Source organism: Pseudophryne corroboree, chromosome 7, assembly GCF_028390025.1.
Source record: "Pseudophryne corroboree isolate aPseCor3 chromosome 7, aPseCor3.hap2, whole genome shotgun sequence".
In the NCBI taxonomy this organism is placed as follows: domain Eukaryota; kingdom Metazoa; phylum Chordata; class Amphibia; order Anura; family Myobatrachidae; genus Pseudophryne; species Pseudophryne corroboree.
Window position 1 is genome coordinate 342,040,067 of NC_086450.1, and position 12,427 is coordinate 342,052,493.

Genomic DNA, 12,427 nt, shown 5'->3' on the forward strand with positions numbered 1-12,427 from the left:
TCTTCTTTTTACAAAGCTCTTTAGGTCTGACCAAGGTAATTCCCCACACATTGTCTGAACTGATGGTACCACCCAGCAAGGCTGCGTTCAAATCAGAGACAGGTCTCTTACCCTTGGGAGCTGAACTTTCTGGTAAAGTACTATTATTAGAAGAAGAAGTCAGAAAAGCACATCCTGCAGTCAAAACAACGGGCTGAGACTCTTGTGCTGAGTTTACAGTATTTGGTGGACTCTCAGTATATAAGACAGGTGACCTAGAGGAACCTGAACCAATTTCTTTGGAACCATATCTTTTAATAATTGCATCACTGAATGCTAGGGGATCCTGAAGAATGGGATCTTCAGCTTTCATTAGGCTGGTCGCCCACTCAAAAGGCTCTCCTCTAAAAGAATAAATCAGATAAAGCACAATGTTCTCTGAAGTGATGCCCAGAAATGGTCTAGACAACATAATAATGTAATAGTGTTTGTAAAGTGTCAAAAATTGGGCTAAGTCCCCATCAAAGATTATGGATGTTGAGATATCAGAGTCAGGATCTGTTTCCTTCTCATCTGACTGACTGGAGTGCTTTGCTAGGACCTGGTCACTATTGACCTTACTCGAGGCTGAGACTCTCTGAACCCCACCCGGGGCAGTGACTTTCTGAACCCCACCCGGGGCAGTGACTTTCTGAACCCCACCCGGGGCAGTGACTTTCTGAATCCCACCCGGGGCAGAGACTTCCGGGAACCCCGCCGGGGCAGTGGCCTCCGGGAACCCTGCTGGGGCAGTGGCCTCCGGGAACCCCGCCGGGGCAGTGGCCTCCGGGAACCCTGCTGGGGCAGTGGCCTCCGGGAACCCCGCTGGGGCAGTGGCCTCCGGGAACCCCGCTGGGGCCAGCACCTCGGATTCTTTTACTGGGACCGGGCCGTTGGCCTCCCTGACTGGGATCGGGCCATCGGCCTCCCTCTCTGAGTCGATAATTATCGAAAGTTCTCCCGGGACTATGACTTCCGGGACTTTTGCTGAAGCAATAACGTTCAGATCCTCCACTAATGCTATGCTTCTTAAGTTCTTTCCTGGGGAAGCGACTACTAGACCCTTCTTTGGGGCTGCGTCTCTCGAGACCCCACTTGGGGATATTACTTCAAAGATCCCTTCTGGGGTTTTGCTTCTCGAGTTCCCTTCAAGAACTATGGTTTTAGAGACCCTTTCTTGGGTTGCGCTTTTCAAGTCCCTACCTGGGGTGACAGCTTCTGAGACCCCTTCCGGTATGGACACCTGAACTATAATATTTGATGTCCCTCTATAAGCTAGGGCATCGGGTACCGCTCCAGCACTCTGGGCATCGGGTACCGCTCCAGCACTCTGGGCATCGGGTACCGCTCCAGCACTCTGGGCATCGGGTACCGCTCCAGCACTCTGGGCATCGGGTACTGCTCCAGCACTCTGGGCATCGGGTACCGCACCAAGAACCTGAGCATCGGTCACCACTCCAGGACCCTGGGCTACGGGCACCACTCCAGGACCCTGGGCTACGGGCACCACTCCAGGACCCTGGGCTACGGGCACCACTCCAGGACCCTGGGCTACGGGCACCACTCCAGGACCCTGGGCTACGGGCACCACTCCAGGACCCCGGGCTACGGGCACCACTCCAGGACCCCGGGCTACGGGCACCACTCCAGGGGCTTGCAACTCCACTTCCACAGGAACCTCAAGAGAGGAGAAAAACATTCTTTTTTGATTCCTGAATCTATAATGGGGCTCCCTTGCCCAAGGACCCCAATTATAGGACAGAGAACTTTTTAGTGTGGGTTGTGTGACAAGTACCTCTGCCACAGTAGAGACAGGAGTAGGTCTTGTATCCTGACTCAACTTGGCCAGAGGGCAAGACTCGTCACCACACTTTGGCTTGCGCAACTCACAGGTCTGCAGATAGTGGCCTAAACCCCCACAATATAGGCATAAGTTTAAGTTTCTGCGACGCAGACGCTCCTCTTCTGAGAGCCTGGGCCGCAGAAAACTTTTAAACCTTTTCTCTTCAATTAAACCAGGGGATTCTCTTGTCACCATACTGTGAACAAGAGTCTCTTTAGAGATAGATGTACTCTCAACGACTTCTGGCAAAATGAGCAAGATTTCAGTCAGAAGGTTTTGCAGTTGCTTTAGGGATTGCTGCAAAACTTCTAGTCGCTCTGGTCTCAAAGCACTGAATACAGAGTTCAGGGCTGCGAGAGATGCCTGCAGGGCTTGCATAGTAGACATAGGAGGATTTAAAACTAGACAGGACAAGACAAGACAAGGCAAGGCAAGGCAAGGCAAGGCAAGACTAAATTTTGCTAAACAAAACAAGACTTTTTTTTTTTTTTTTTAAACACCGGACTGGATTCTAAACACCGGACTGGATTCTAAACACCGGGCTGGATTCTAAACACCGGACTGGATTCTAAACACCGGACTGGATTCTAAACACCGGACTGGATTCTAAACACCGGACTGGATTCTAACACCGGACTGGATTCTAACACCGGACTGGATTCTAACACACTGAAATCTAGACAGGACTGGATTCTAGACTAGACACTGGACTGGGCCAAAAAAGAAAAAAAAGTTGTATTTCTTTTTTGTGGTATGGCTGGTGATAATGTTAGGTTCCTGGTGCTCAGAACAAGGGAGATGTTATGAAGCGAGTCCAGAGCACCAGGACGGAATGCTGGGAAAGGGGAATGGAAAGGGAATAGCCCCTGGCGCCCTATCTCCGTTGTCTCACCCGTGCTGTCAGTACACTCTTGCGAGACTATGGTTGCTTGAGCCCATGGCAGCCGCGTTTGAAGGGCGGATTACGTCTGCCCAACTTCGATGCCCCCTCAGGTCTTAATGAGAGACAAAGAGTGAACCGAGACAGGGTGATAACAAGGGGCCCTCTGACTAAACAACAAGGCCAGGGGCTACTAACAAACCTAAAACCAAAGTATGTGCGGCTTGCCGCCAAAGGAAAAGAACAACAAAGGAAATGCTGACCACACGCCGACACAATACTTTTGTGTACCGGCGGTGACAGCATAAGCAGAACCCTCTGCAAAACACCAGTGACAGAAATAATAAGGGAATACAGCGGCCTAAGCCAACGGACGCGGCCGTGCCGCTACTCACGGAACCGGTACGAATACTGGCAAACGGACAGGAACTCCCAATGCTGCTGACACAGACTCTCAGAACTGGAGGACAGGCAGAATCCCAAACGACAGACCGGTGGACACCAAGAAGCCAGAAACTTGCACAGGCAAAGGTACTGGACCTAAGGACAGGAACGCCTCACGGCAGGACACGGGATCAGACATAGGAATCGACACAGGGACTGACACAGGAATCGACACAGGAAGCTCAGGAACTAGCAGGAACCAAGCTCAGAACTCAAGCAGACTGAAAACCCAGGAATATCATCAGCATCTGCTAACTGCAGTGAGCCAGCATATATCAGAGAGGCCTAATTAATTATCTCTTGCAGCTGGCCTGCTGCACGACTAAGCTGACAAGATGCAATCAGCAGCCAGATGAGGCTGAACACATGGGAACAAGCTGCAATTGCACAGACTCACCAGCGGCAGCAGACAAGAGTAATCCAAAACAGAGCAATGGGAAATCCTGGCATGCAAGACAACTAAATAAACATAAAATAGGAATGAACCACTACCTGTGGTTCATAACAGTGTCCCCTCCTTAAGGGTGAGCTCCGAGCACCCCATGACACCCACGGGGAACATAAACAGAAGTATAACATAAAATACATAACAAAAATGCAAAACAGGAATGAGCCACAGCCGTGGCTCATAACAGTATCGGATGGCTTTAGTCATTTTAGGCTGCAACTTTGCCTCATCGTCATCGACACTGGAGTCAGAATCCGTGTCGACATCTGTGTCAACCAACTGGGATAGTGGGTGCTTTTGAGACCCTGACGGCCTCTGAGCTGCAGAATCAGACACGGGTTGAGACCCTGACTGATTATCCAACCTTTTATGCAAGGAGCTTACATTATCATTTAACACCTTCCACATATTCATCCAATCAGGTGTCGGCGCCGTCAGCGGCGACACCACAGTCACTTGCACTTGTTCTGCCTCCACGTAACCGTCCTCGTCAAACATGTCGACACAAACGTACCGACACACCGCACACACACAGGGAATGCTCTAATTGAGGACAGGACCCCACAAGGCCTTTTGGGGAGACGGAGAGAGAATATGCCAGCACACACCCCAGCGCTATATAACCCAGGGATTACACAGTAATTTAGTGTTTACCCAGTAGCTGCTGTTTATGATAATTTTGCGCCTAAATTTATGTGCCCCCCCTCTCTTTTTACCCTTTTTCTACCTTGATACTGCAGGGGAGAGCCTGGGGAGCTTCCTCTCAGCGGAGCTGTGAAGAGAAAATGGCGCTGGTTAGTGCTGAGGAAGAAGGCCCCGCCCCCTCAGCGGCGGGCTTCAGTCCCGGGTCTGTGTAATAAAATGGCGGGGGCTCGTACATATATACAGTGCCCAGCTGTATATATGTGTCTTTTTGCCAAGAGGTATCCTAATTGCTGCCAAGGGCGCCCCCCCCCTGCGCCCTGCACCCTACAGTGACCGGAGTGTGTGGGTAGTGTGGGCGCAATGGCGCACAGCTGCAGTGCTGTGCACTACCTCATGTGAAGACAGGAGTCTTCTGCCGCCGATTTCGATGTCTTCTTGCTTCTGCTGGCTTCTGACTTCTGGCTCTGCGAGGGGGACGGCGGCGCAGCTCCGGGAACGGACGACAAGGTCAGGTCCTGTGTTCGATCCCTCTGGAGCTAATGGTGTCCAGTAGCCTAAGAAGCGCAACCTAGCCGCAGTTAGTAGGTTTGCTTCTCTCCCCTCAGTCCCACGTAGCAGAGAGTCTGTTGCCAGCAGAAGCTCTCTGAAAATAAAAAAAACCTAACTAAAATACTTTCTTATTAGCAAGCTCAGGAGAGCTCACTAAAAGCACCCAGCTCTGGCCGGGCACAGATTCTAACTGAGGTCTGGAGGAGGGGCATAGAGGGAGGAGCCAGTGCACACCAGGTAGTTCTAAATCTTTCTTTAGAGTGCCCAGTCTCCTGCGGAGCCCGTCTATTCCCCATGGTCCTTACGGAGTCCCCAGCATCCACTAGGACGTTAGAGAAATTGGAAGTCTCCAAGGTTTAAAGTGTTTTCTGAAAAGATGAATGTTATGAGTTGCTGCTGCGGCTCATTTCTGTTTGTATTTTTATCTGTCTCCTAGCAACTAGGATGCTGGTTGCTATGTGTAGCAGCACATCTGTTTGGAAAGCCTCATTACCTGACTCCAGCCTGATGACTCATGAAATTGGCCTCTCCCTTCATTAGGAATTCTGCACAATTCCTGTTGCTGGTGATATTACTTAGTTCCTGTTACCTAGTGAAGCCTGTCACACGGTCACTGTACAGTTCTCTATTCCTGTGCCCTGGTATGTCTGTCTTAGTCCTGCATCCTTATAGCAGGCCTCAATTCCTCATCATCCTAGTCTTGACGTGGCCCTCCAGTTATTCTCATGTATGTCCTGAACCATATCCACGCTCCTAACAAGTTTCTGTGAATATACCCTGCCAGCCCTGGTTTTGTGTTCTTACAGCTTGTGTGTCTATGGTTACCACCAGCAATGTTTATTCACTCCAGCCGTGCCTGTAGTCACAAGCCTGCAGCATTTCCAGCACACCTGACTCTATACTCAAGCTACATTTTAGCCACGGTGTGTTATTACAGACTGCAGCCTAGTCACTATTCATCTAGCAAGACTCTCTGCTACTAGGTTCAAGCTACCAGCACTCTGCATTCAATCAGTACACTCCCAGCACCTGATTGTTTCCCAGCAGTTAACCACCTCATTGCTTCAGTACCATTTGTTCTTCTGTAAATTCTGCACACTCCTAGTTCAGTAGTCTTCAGTATGTATATCCTGTTAAGTCAGCCTTCAGTTAACCCCAGCTTTGCCAATTCATCCAGTATCCATTTTGTCTGCAACTAACCCTTATCTCGCCAGCTGTTACTCTCCAGGTTAACTACCTTGTGGTCTCCATCCTATTATGTGAGCCCCTACTGCTAGAGGTTTAAGCCCAGGTGGCCCACTAAGTCCCAGTGTACATGTCATGAACTGAGAACAGCAGGGGGCTGTTATTGGCAGAAGACCCTCTTGCTGGCTCTAGGGGTCTCACACACATAGTGATGGAGTTCCCTAACAATGAGCAACACATTGTGCAATGATGCTGCCAATGACCAATGACTGGCCTGATCTCAAGGGAGTATGTAACACCAAAATTAGGCTAAAATAAATGTACTTAATACTGAAGAAAAGCATTTGAAATATGACCACACTCTGCCAGTGTGCACTGTCACCTTCTTAACACTCTTATGGACCTAATTGTTAGCTGGAGGTGATCTCCAGTTCAGACCAATTGCTGGACAAGCAGGTCTAATTTAAATTGTGCTGACATTAGCATTAACATTTGTGGCTGGAGACCCCTGTCAGCCACATGGTTAATGGTGGCATGGCACTGAAGGGGTTAACCATTCCTGCCCAGCACCATTTTACAGAGGCAATAGGTGCATGGTGACAATTTTTAAATGATATGTCATATCATGTCATATGTAGTGCTCTGTGCACAGTTGTAGGATTGAGTGTTTAAATGTATTTATATTTAAGCTGTGCTCACATGTATTTTAAAAGGGAAACAATGTCCTTACTATATATGACTGAATAAGGATCTCCTATATTCTGTGACTAGGAGATGGGATGCTAATTGCCATCTCCTAGCAGATCTGGTGAATGACAAAACCTTTTGATGTTGGACAGTGCACGGCAGGTAATGGCTGGGAGTGTGAGTTCCTATCAAAGGTGTTAATCATGGGGAATTTCCTTATTCCATACGTAAGGTGTCAGTTTGGGTTTGGAACCTGTATTTATTTATGTAGCTGGTTTGATTGATATATATATATCCTGAATGGTATATGCAGGAAAGGGATGAGGAACATTTGTTTGAGAAGTCAAATACAAAGTGTATTTTAAAGCTATGTGATAAATGTATCAAAGGCAAATTGTAAACCACCAGGTGGTAAAGAAAGCGGTTTAAATGACACCAAACTTTGTGTGTGACAGGAAGGAGGATATTGCTTTATGCAGTTATATCCTTTTAAAATGTAATTTATGTATTTATATTGTGTAAGATATCCTGATTGGATGGAAAAGACTGAGGGTGGGCTTACCCCCTGTGGTATGTGTATTGGAGTGAGATAAAAGGATGGCTACTGCCCTGTGTAAAGGGGTATTATACCAACTACTTTCTGCTGTAAACATCTGCTGTATTGAGGAGTTCTTTTCAGAACTATTTGAGCAAATAAACATCTTCTGCCTCAAGATGACAGCTTCCTCCATTCTTCAGGCTATTTTGAGTACACCCAGCGTCTCCAAGCTCTGCCTTCCGCCTGCTACCATGCAGTGCTCGGGCAAGCAACTAGTGGGGATTCAACACCACACAGGTGTGGTAAGGCAATGTGTCGACGCATACAGAGTAGAACCGTGGTTCCAATCCAGATGCAATGGCAAAGAGGAGTCTGGTGGTGGCAGTGTAGTACCCAACCACTGCGCAGTATGAGCAGTCAGTAACAAGCAGTTACTGTTGGTAAGCAGGAATCCCCTAATTTGCCAGGTCCCATGTGACCTAAACTCCATTCTGTGACTGGGGCAGGACACAAGGCGGTGAGGGCTTTTGTTTGGTGCAATCGGGTCACAGAAATTGGTGGCATAGAAATGGGATAATCCCAGGTGGCTTTTCGGTTACCCGATTGGAGACGCCGAGTTACTCAGGAGAGGAGTAACTGCAGCGCAGTAGAATGCACAAGATGGTGGTCTTCAGCGGAATGTCTAAGGATGATTTGGAGATCATGTGTCAGGAGAAGGGTGTGGATATCCCTTTCAAAACATCCAGAAGTATCATTAGGGTGGCACTCGTGAGCTTTGAGGAGACCCGTTGGGAGGAAGTAGAGAGCACTGAGGGCATCAGCATTGAAGAGGATGGCCCACCAATTGACCTTCGTACGGAACTGGTGAGACCCACAAGCCCCACCATCTCTCACAGCAACCATGTTTCCCAGCAATACCTAGCAGGGCCAGGATCCCAACATCCCAGAGGGGGCAACATGGATAGCCTAGCGAATTGGCTAGCGGAATTGGGGGAAAGGGTAATGGAGCAAGAGTGCTTCATCATCATCCAGATGTGGTGTGATGAGCGGGCACCACAGGCCGCGGTACCCCGAGAACCGTTGTCCGCTGCTGCAAGCATATTGGGACGTATACAGTTTGCCACATTTGCAGACAGTAATGGGGACATTGATGGATATTTACAAGTTTTTGAAAGGACTTGCAAATTACATGATTTACCAAAGTCGAAGTGGATGAGACACCTTGTGCCCACTCTGCATGGAGAGGCCTTGGAGGCCTATCAAGGAGTGGCAATGGAGGACTGTGGAGATTACGACAAAGTCGCAAAGGCCCGCCTCCATCAATTCTTCATCACTCCCGAATCCTACAGGAAAAAGTTCCAGGACTTGCCAAAGAACCCTAACAGCATCCATGAACAGTTCGCCACCCAGCTGCGGCAGTATGTGGTGAAGTAGGTGAAGGATTCTGAAGCCACTACATGGGACGCACTGATAGACCTGATTTGCAGGGAGCAGTTCTATTGCAGGTGCATTCCAGAAGTGTAGGAGTGGGTACTAGAACGGGAGCCACGCAGCTTAAAGATGGCTGCCCCATTAGCAGACAAGTATGTGGGAATTCGGCCACACAGGCAGAAGTGCCCAACCAGCAGCCAGCCCCAAATGACTGTACCATCTCTTCAGCTCATCACTCCCAACAACAAGCGCCTTCCAATCCAGTTGCTCTTGGCCAGCAACGGCACCGCAGCATCCCTGCAAGTGATCAGAGATCATCGGTGCCACAACTGGAGAAGAAGTGCTACTGCTGCGGGAAAATCGTACATCTGAGGATGAACTGTTCCACACCCCAAGCTCCCCAGACTTGTGTCCCAAATCTGAGTGCTGGAGCCCAGCTTGCTTGTTTAACGAGTGGCGATGAGCCTACAGAGACTGTTTCCCCTCCAGTCAGTCTGATGGAGTGTGGCGAGAAACAGGTGCACTCTGCGAAGAGAGTCACCTGCATGGCCAAACGGCCTCTACACAATATGTGGAGGCACCTGCAGCCAGTCCATGTGGGACCCTGCAGGGGGAAGGCCTAAGAGACTCTGGGGCCTCACTCACTGCAGTGAGCCCCCACCTTATCGTTTCTGCTGTGATATTGCAGGGTCGTACTGTCAAGGTCATCATGGCACATGAGATGGAGAAAGAGGCTCCCATGGCAAGAGTCTACCTGGACTGGGGAGCTGGACCGGAGTTGTGAGAGGTTGCCATCATGGATGGTCTCCCAACTGATGTGGTCCTAGGAAATGATCTGGGTGGTGGGATCGTCACCACTTTTGCTGACGCCATTTCCCGGAGTCAAGTTCCACAACCACCATTGACATCAGCTACTCCAGCACAGCTCAGCCCAGAGGAAAAGCCGGTGTGTGCTGTCACCTTCTAAACACTCTTATGGACCTAAGTATTAGGTGAAGGTGATCTCCAGTTTGGACCAATTGCTGGACAAGCAGGTCTCATTTAAATTGTGCTGACATTAGCATTAATATTTGTGGCCGGAGACCCCTGTCAGCCACATGGTTAATGGTGGCATGGCGCTGAAGGGGTTAACCATACCTGCCCGGTGCCATTTTACAGAGGCAAGAGGTGCTTGGTGACAATTTTTAAATAATATGTTTTATCATGTCATTTGTAGTGCTCTGTGCACAGTTGTAGGATTGCATGTTTAAATGTATTTATATTTAAGCTTTGCTTACATGTATTTTAAAAGGGAAACAATGCCCTTACTATATATGACTGAATAAGGATCTCCTATATTCTGTGACTAGGAGATGGGATGCTAATTGCCATCTCCTAGCAGATCTGGTGAATGACGAAACCTTTTGATGTTGGACAGTGCACGGCAGGTAATGGCTGGGAGTGTGAGTTCCTATCAAAGGTGTTAATCATGGGGAATTTCCTTATTCCATACGTAAGGTGTCAGTTTGGGTTTGGAACCTGTATTTATTTATGTAGCTGGTTTGATTGATATATATATCCTAAATGGTATATGCAGGAAAGGGATGAGGAACATTTGTTTGAGAAGTCAAATACAAAGTGTATTTTAAAGCTATGTGATAAATGTATCAAAGGCAAATTGTAAACCATCAGGTGGTAAAGAAAGCGGTTTAAATTACACCAAACTTTGTGTGTGACAGGAAGGAGGATATTGCTTTATGCAGTTCTATCCTTTTAAAATGTAATTTATGTATTTATATTTTGTAAGATATCCTGATTGGATGGAAAAGACTCAGGGTGGGCTTACCCCCTGTGGTATGTGTATTGGAGTGAGATAAAAGGATGGCTACTGCCCTGTGTAAAGGGGTATTATACCAACTACTTTCTGCTGTAAACATCTGCTGTACTGCTGAGTTCTTTTCAGAACTATTTGGGCAAATAAACATCTGCCTCAAGATGACCACTTCATCTTGTGACCTGCAGAGCTATGCCAAACATAGCTCCATTGTTCAGGCTGTTTTGGGTACACTCAGCATCTCCAAGCTCCGCCTTCCGTCTGTTACCGTGCCTTGCATGGGCAAGCAACTATTGGGGATTCATCAACACCATACAGGTGTGGTAAGACAGCATGTCGATGCATGTAGAGCAGAACTGTGGTTCTCGATGCCATGGCAAAGAGGAGTCTGGTGGTGGTATCATAGTACCCGCCCACTGCGCAGTGCAGGGAGTCAGTAACAGGCGGTTACTGATGGTAAGTGGGAATCCCCTACTTGGCCAGGTCCCGTGTGACCTAAACTCCATTCCATGACTGGGGTGGGACGCAAGGCGGTGAGGGCTTTGGGTGCCATCCAGTCACAACATTATTACACTAGACAGTGATCATGTGGCTTAGTACTTGCAGCGAGTGGCAGAAGAGCCTACAGTATGTGCAGCTACCATAAATCTACTGACATGGGATTGGCAATTAAGACTAATGGACTGGATGAGATTTTTGTTGTGATGTCATGATATTTGATAAATTGCTTCCAACAACAAAAGGGCTTACAGTAAAACCAGGAGCTTTAGGTTAGGGGAAATATAGGGGAAAAAAACAGATAAATAATTTTTAAATATGTAACTGTTATAAGAAGTACCCTATTTCACACATGGATTACAATGTTTATAATATTTAGGACATAACATTTGCTTGTTTCCATATCAAAAATGGTACTACTGTAAATATCACTCCGAATAGTATGTAATCATGAAGTTGTGCTAATTTGCATTCTCATTGTGGACAAAGGTAATATTCTAACATATTTAAAACTGATATAATATTAGCACACAGGCAAATTAATATCACTTTGTTAGTTAAAATGTCTTTAATTGTTTTTTCTCATTTGTGATTTTATTCACAAAGGGGGAGAAATTTGTGAAATATACTACATGCAATAATTTGTCTTAATGGGGTAAAGGTAAAATTATGTTATACACATAAGGCTGTCATCATTTTAAAAGGTGATCTCACCAATGGAAATGACCCTCCCAATCCCATCAGAAATGCTGAACCCACACACTGCAAACAATCAAAGTGTAGTGGACTCCCCTTCACTACCAGCCAATCACAAGTGGCCTGCATAGAAAAATGCTTGTAATTGGGCAGCAGTGAAGTGGAGTCCCAGGAACTCAAGGATTTAATCATTTTGCTTTGCCCATTTATACAGCTACGGGGAATAATTTTGAATTAAGTGTTTTTTTTTATTTTTTATTCCTGGGTCTTCTAGGCAGAACAAATACAGTATGACAGGGAGAACTTTATTTTGAACACTTACGACCATATTCCTCCTATATAAAATGCTCAATTTCAATGCTAGAAGCATAATGATATTCAGTGTAACAGTTTTAAAAATGTTTCTAATATCTAGTCATATTGCAAATCTTGGAGCAACATTTCAAGTTCTAATAGCAACATTAAATAAATTACATTATATAAATATATTATGAAAATAATAATTTCCTTATTAAGGAGGCAATTTATCAAAATTTGGAGAGAGATAAAGTGGTGAGAAATAAAGTATGGATCAATCAGCTTCTGTCATGTTACAAAAACTGTATATATAATCAATATACTATAATTTGGCACAATTTACAATAATAACTATAAATACAATACTAAATAAGCCAAAATGGTTCTCTGTAGCAAATACTCATACAAATATATAAAGTTAATAAAAATGTTTTTATCATTAAGAAATGTAAATA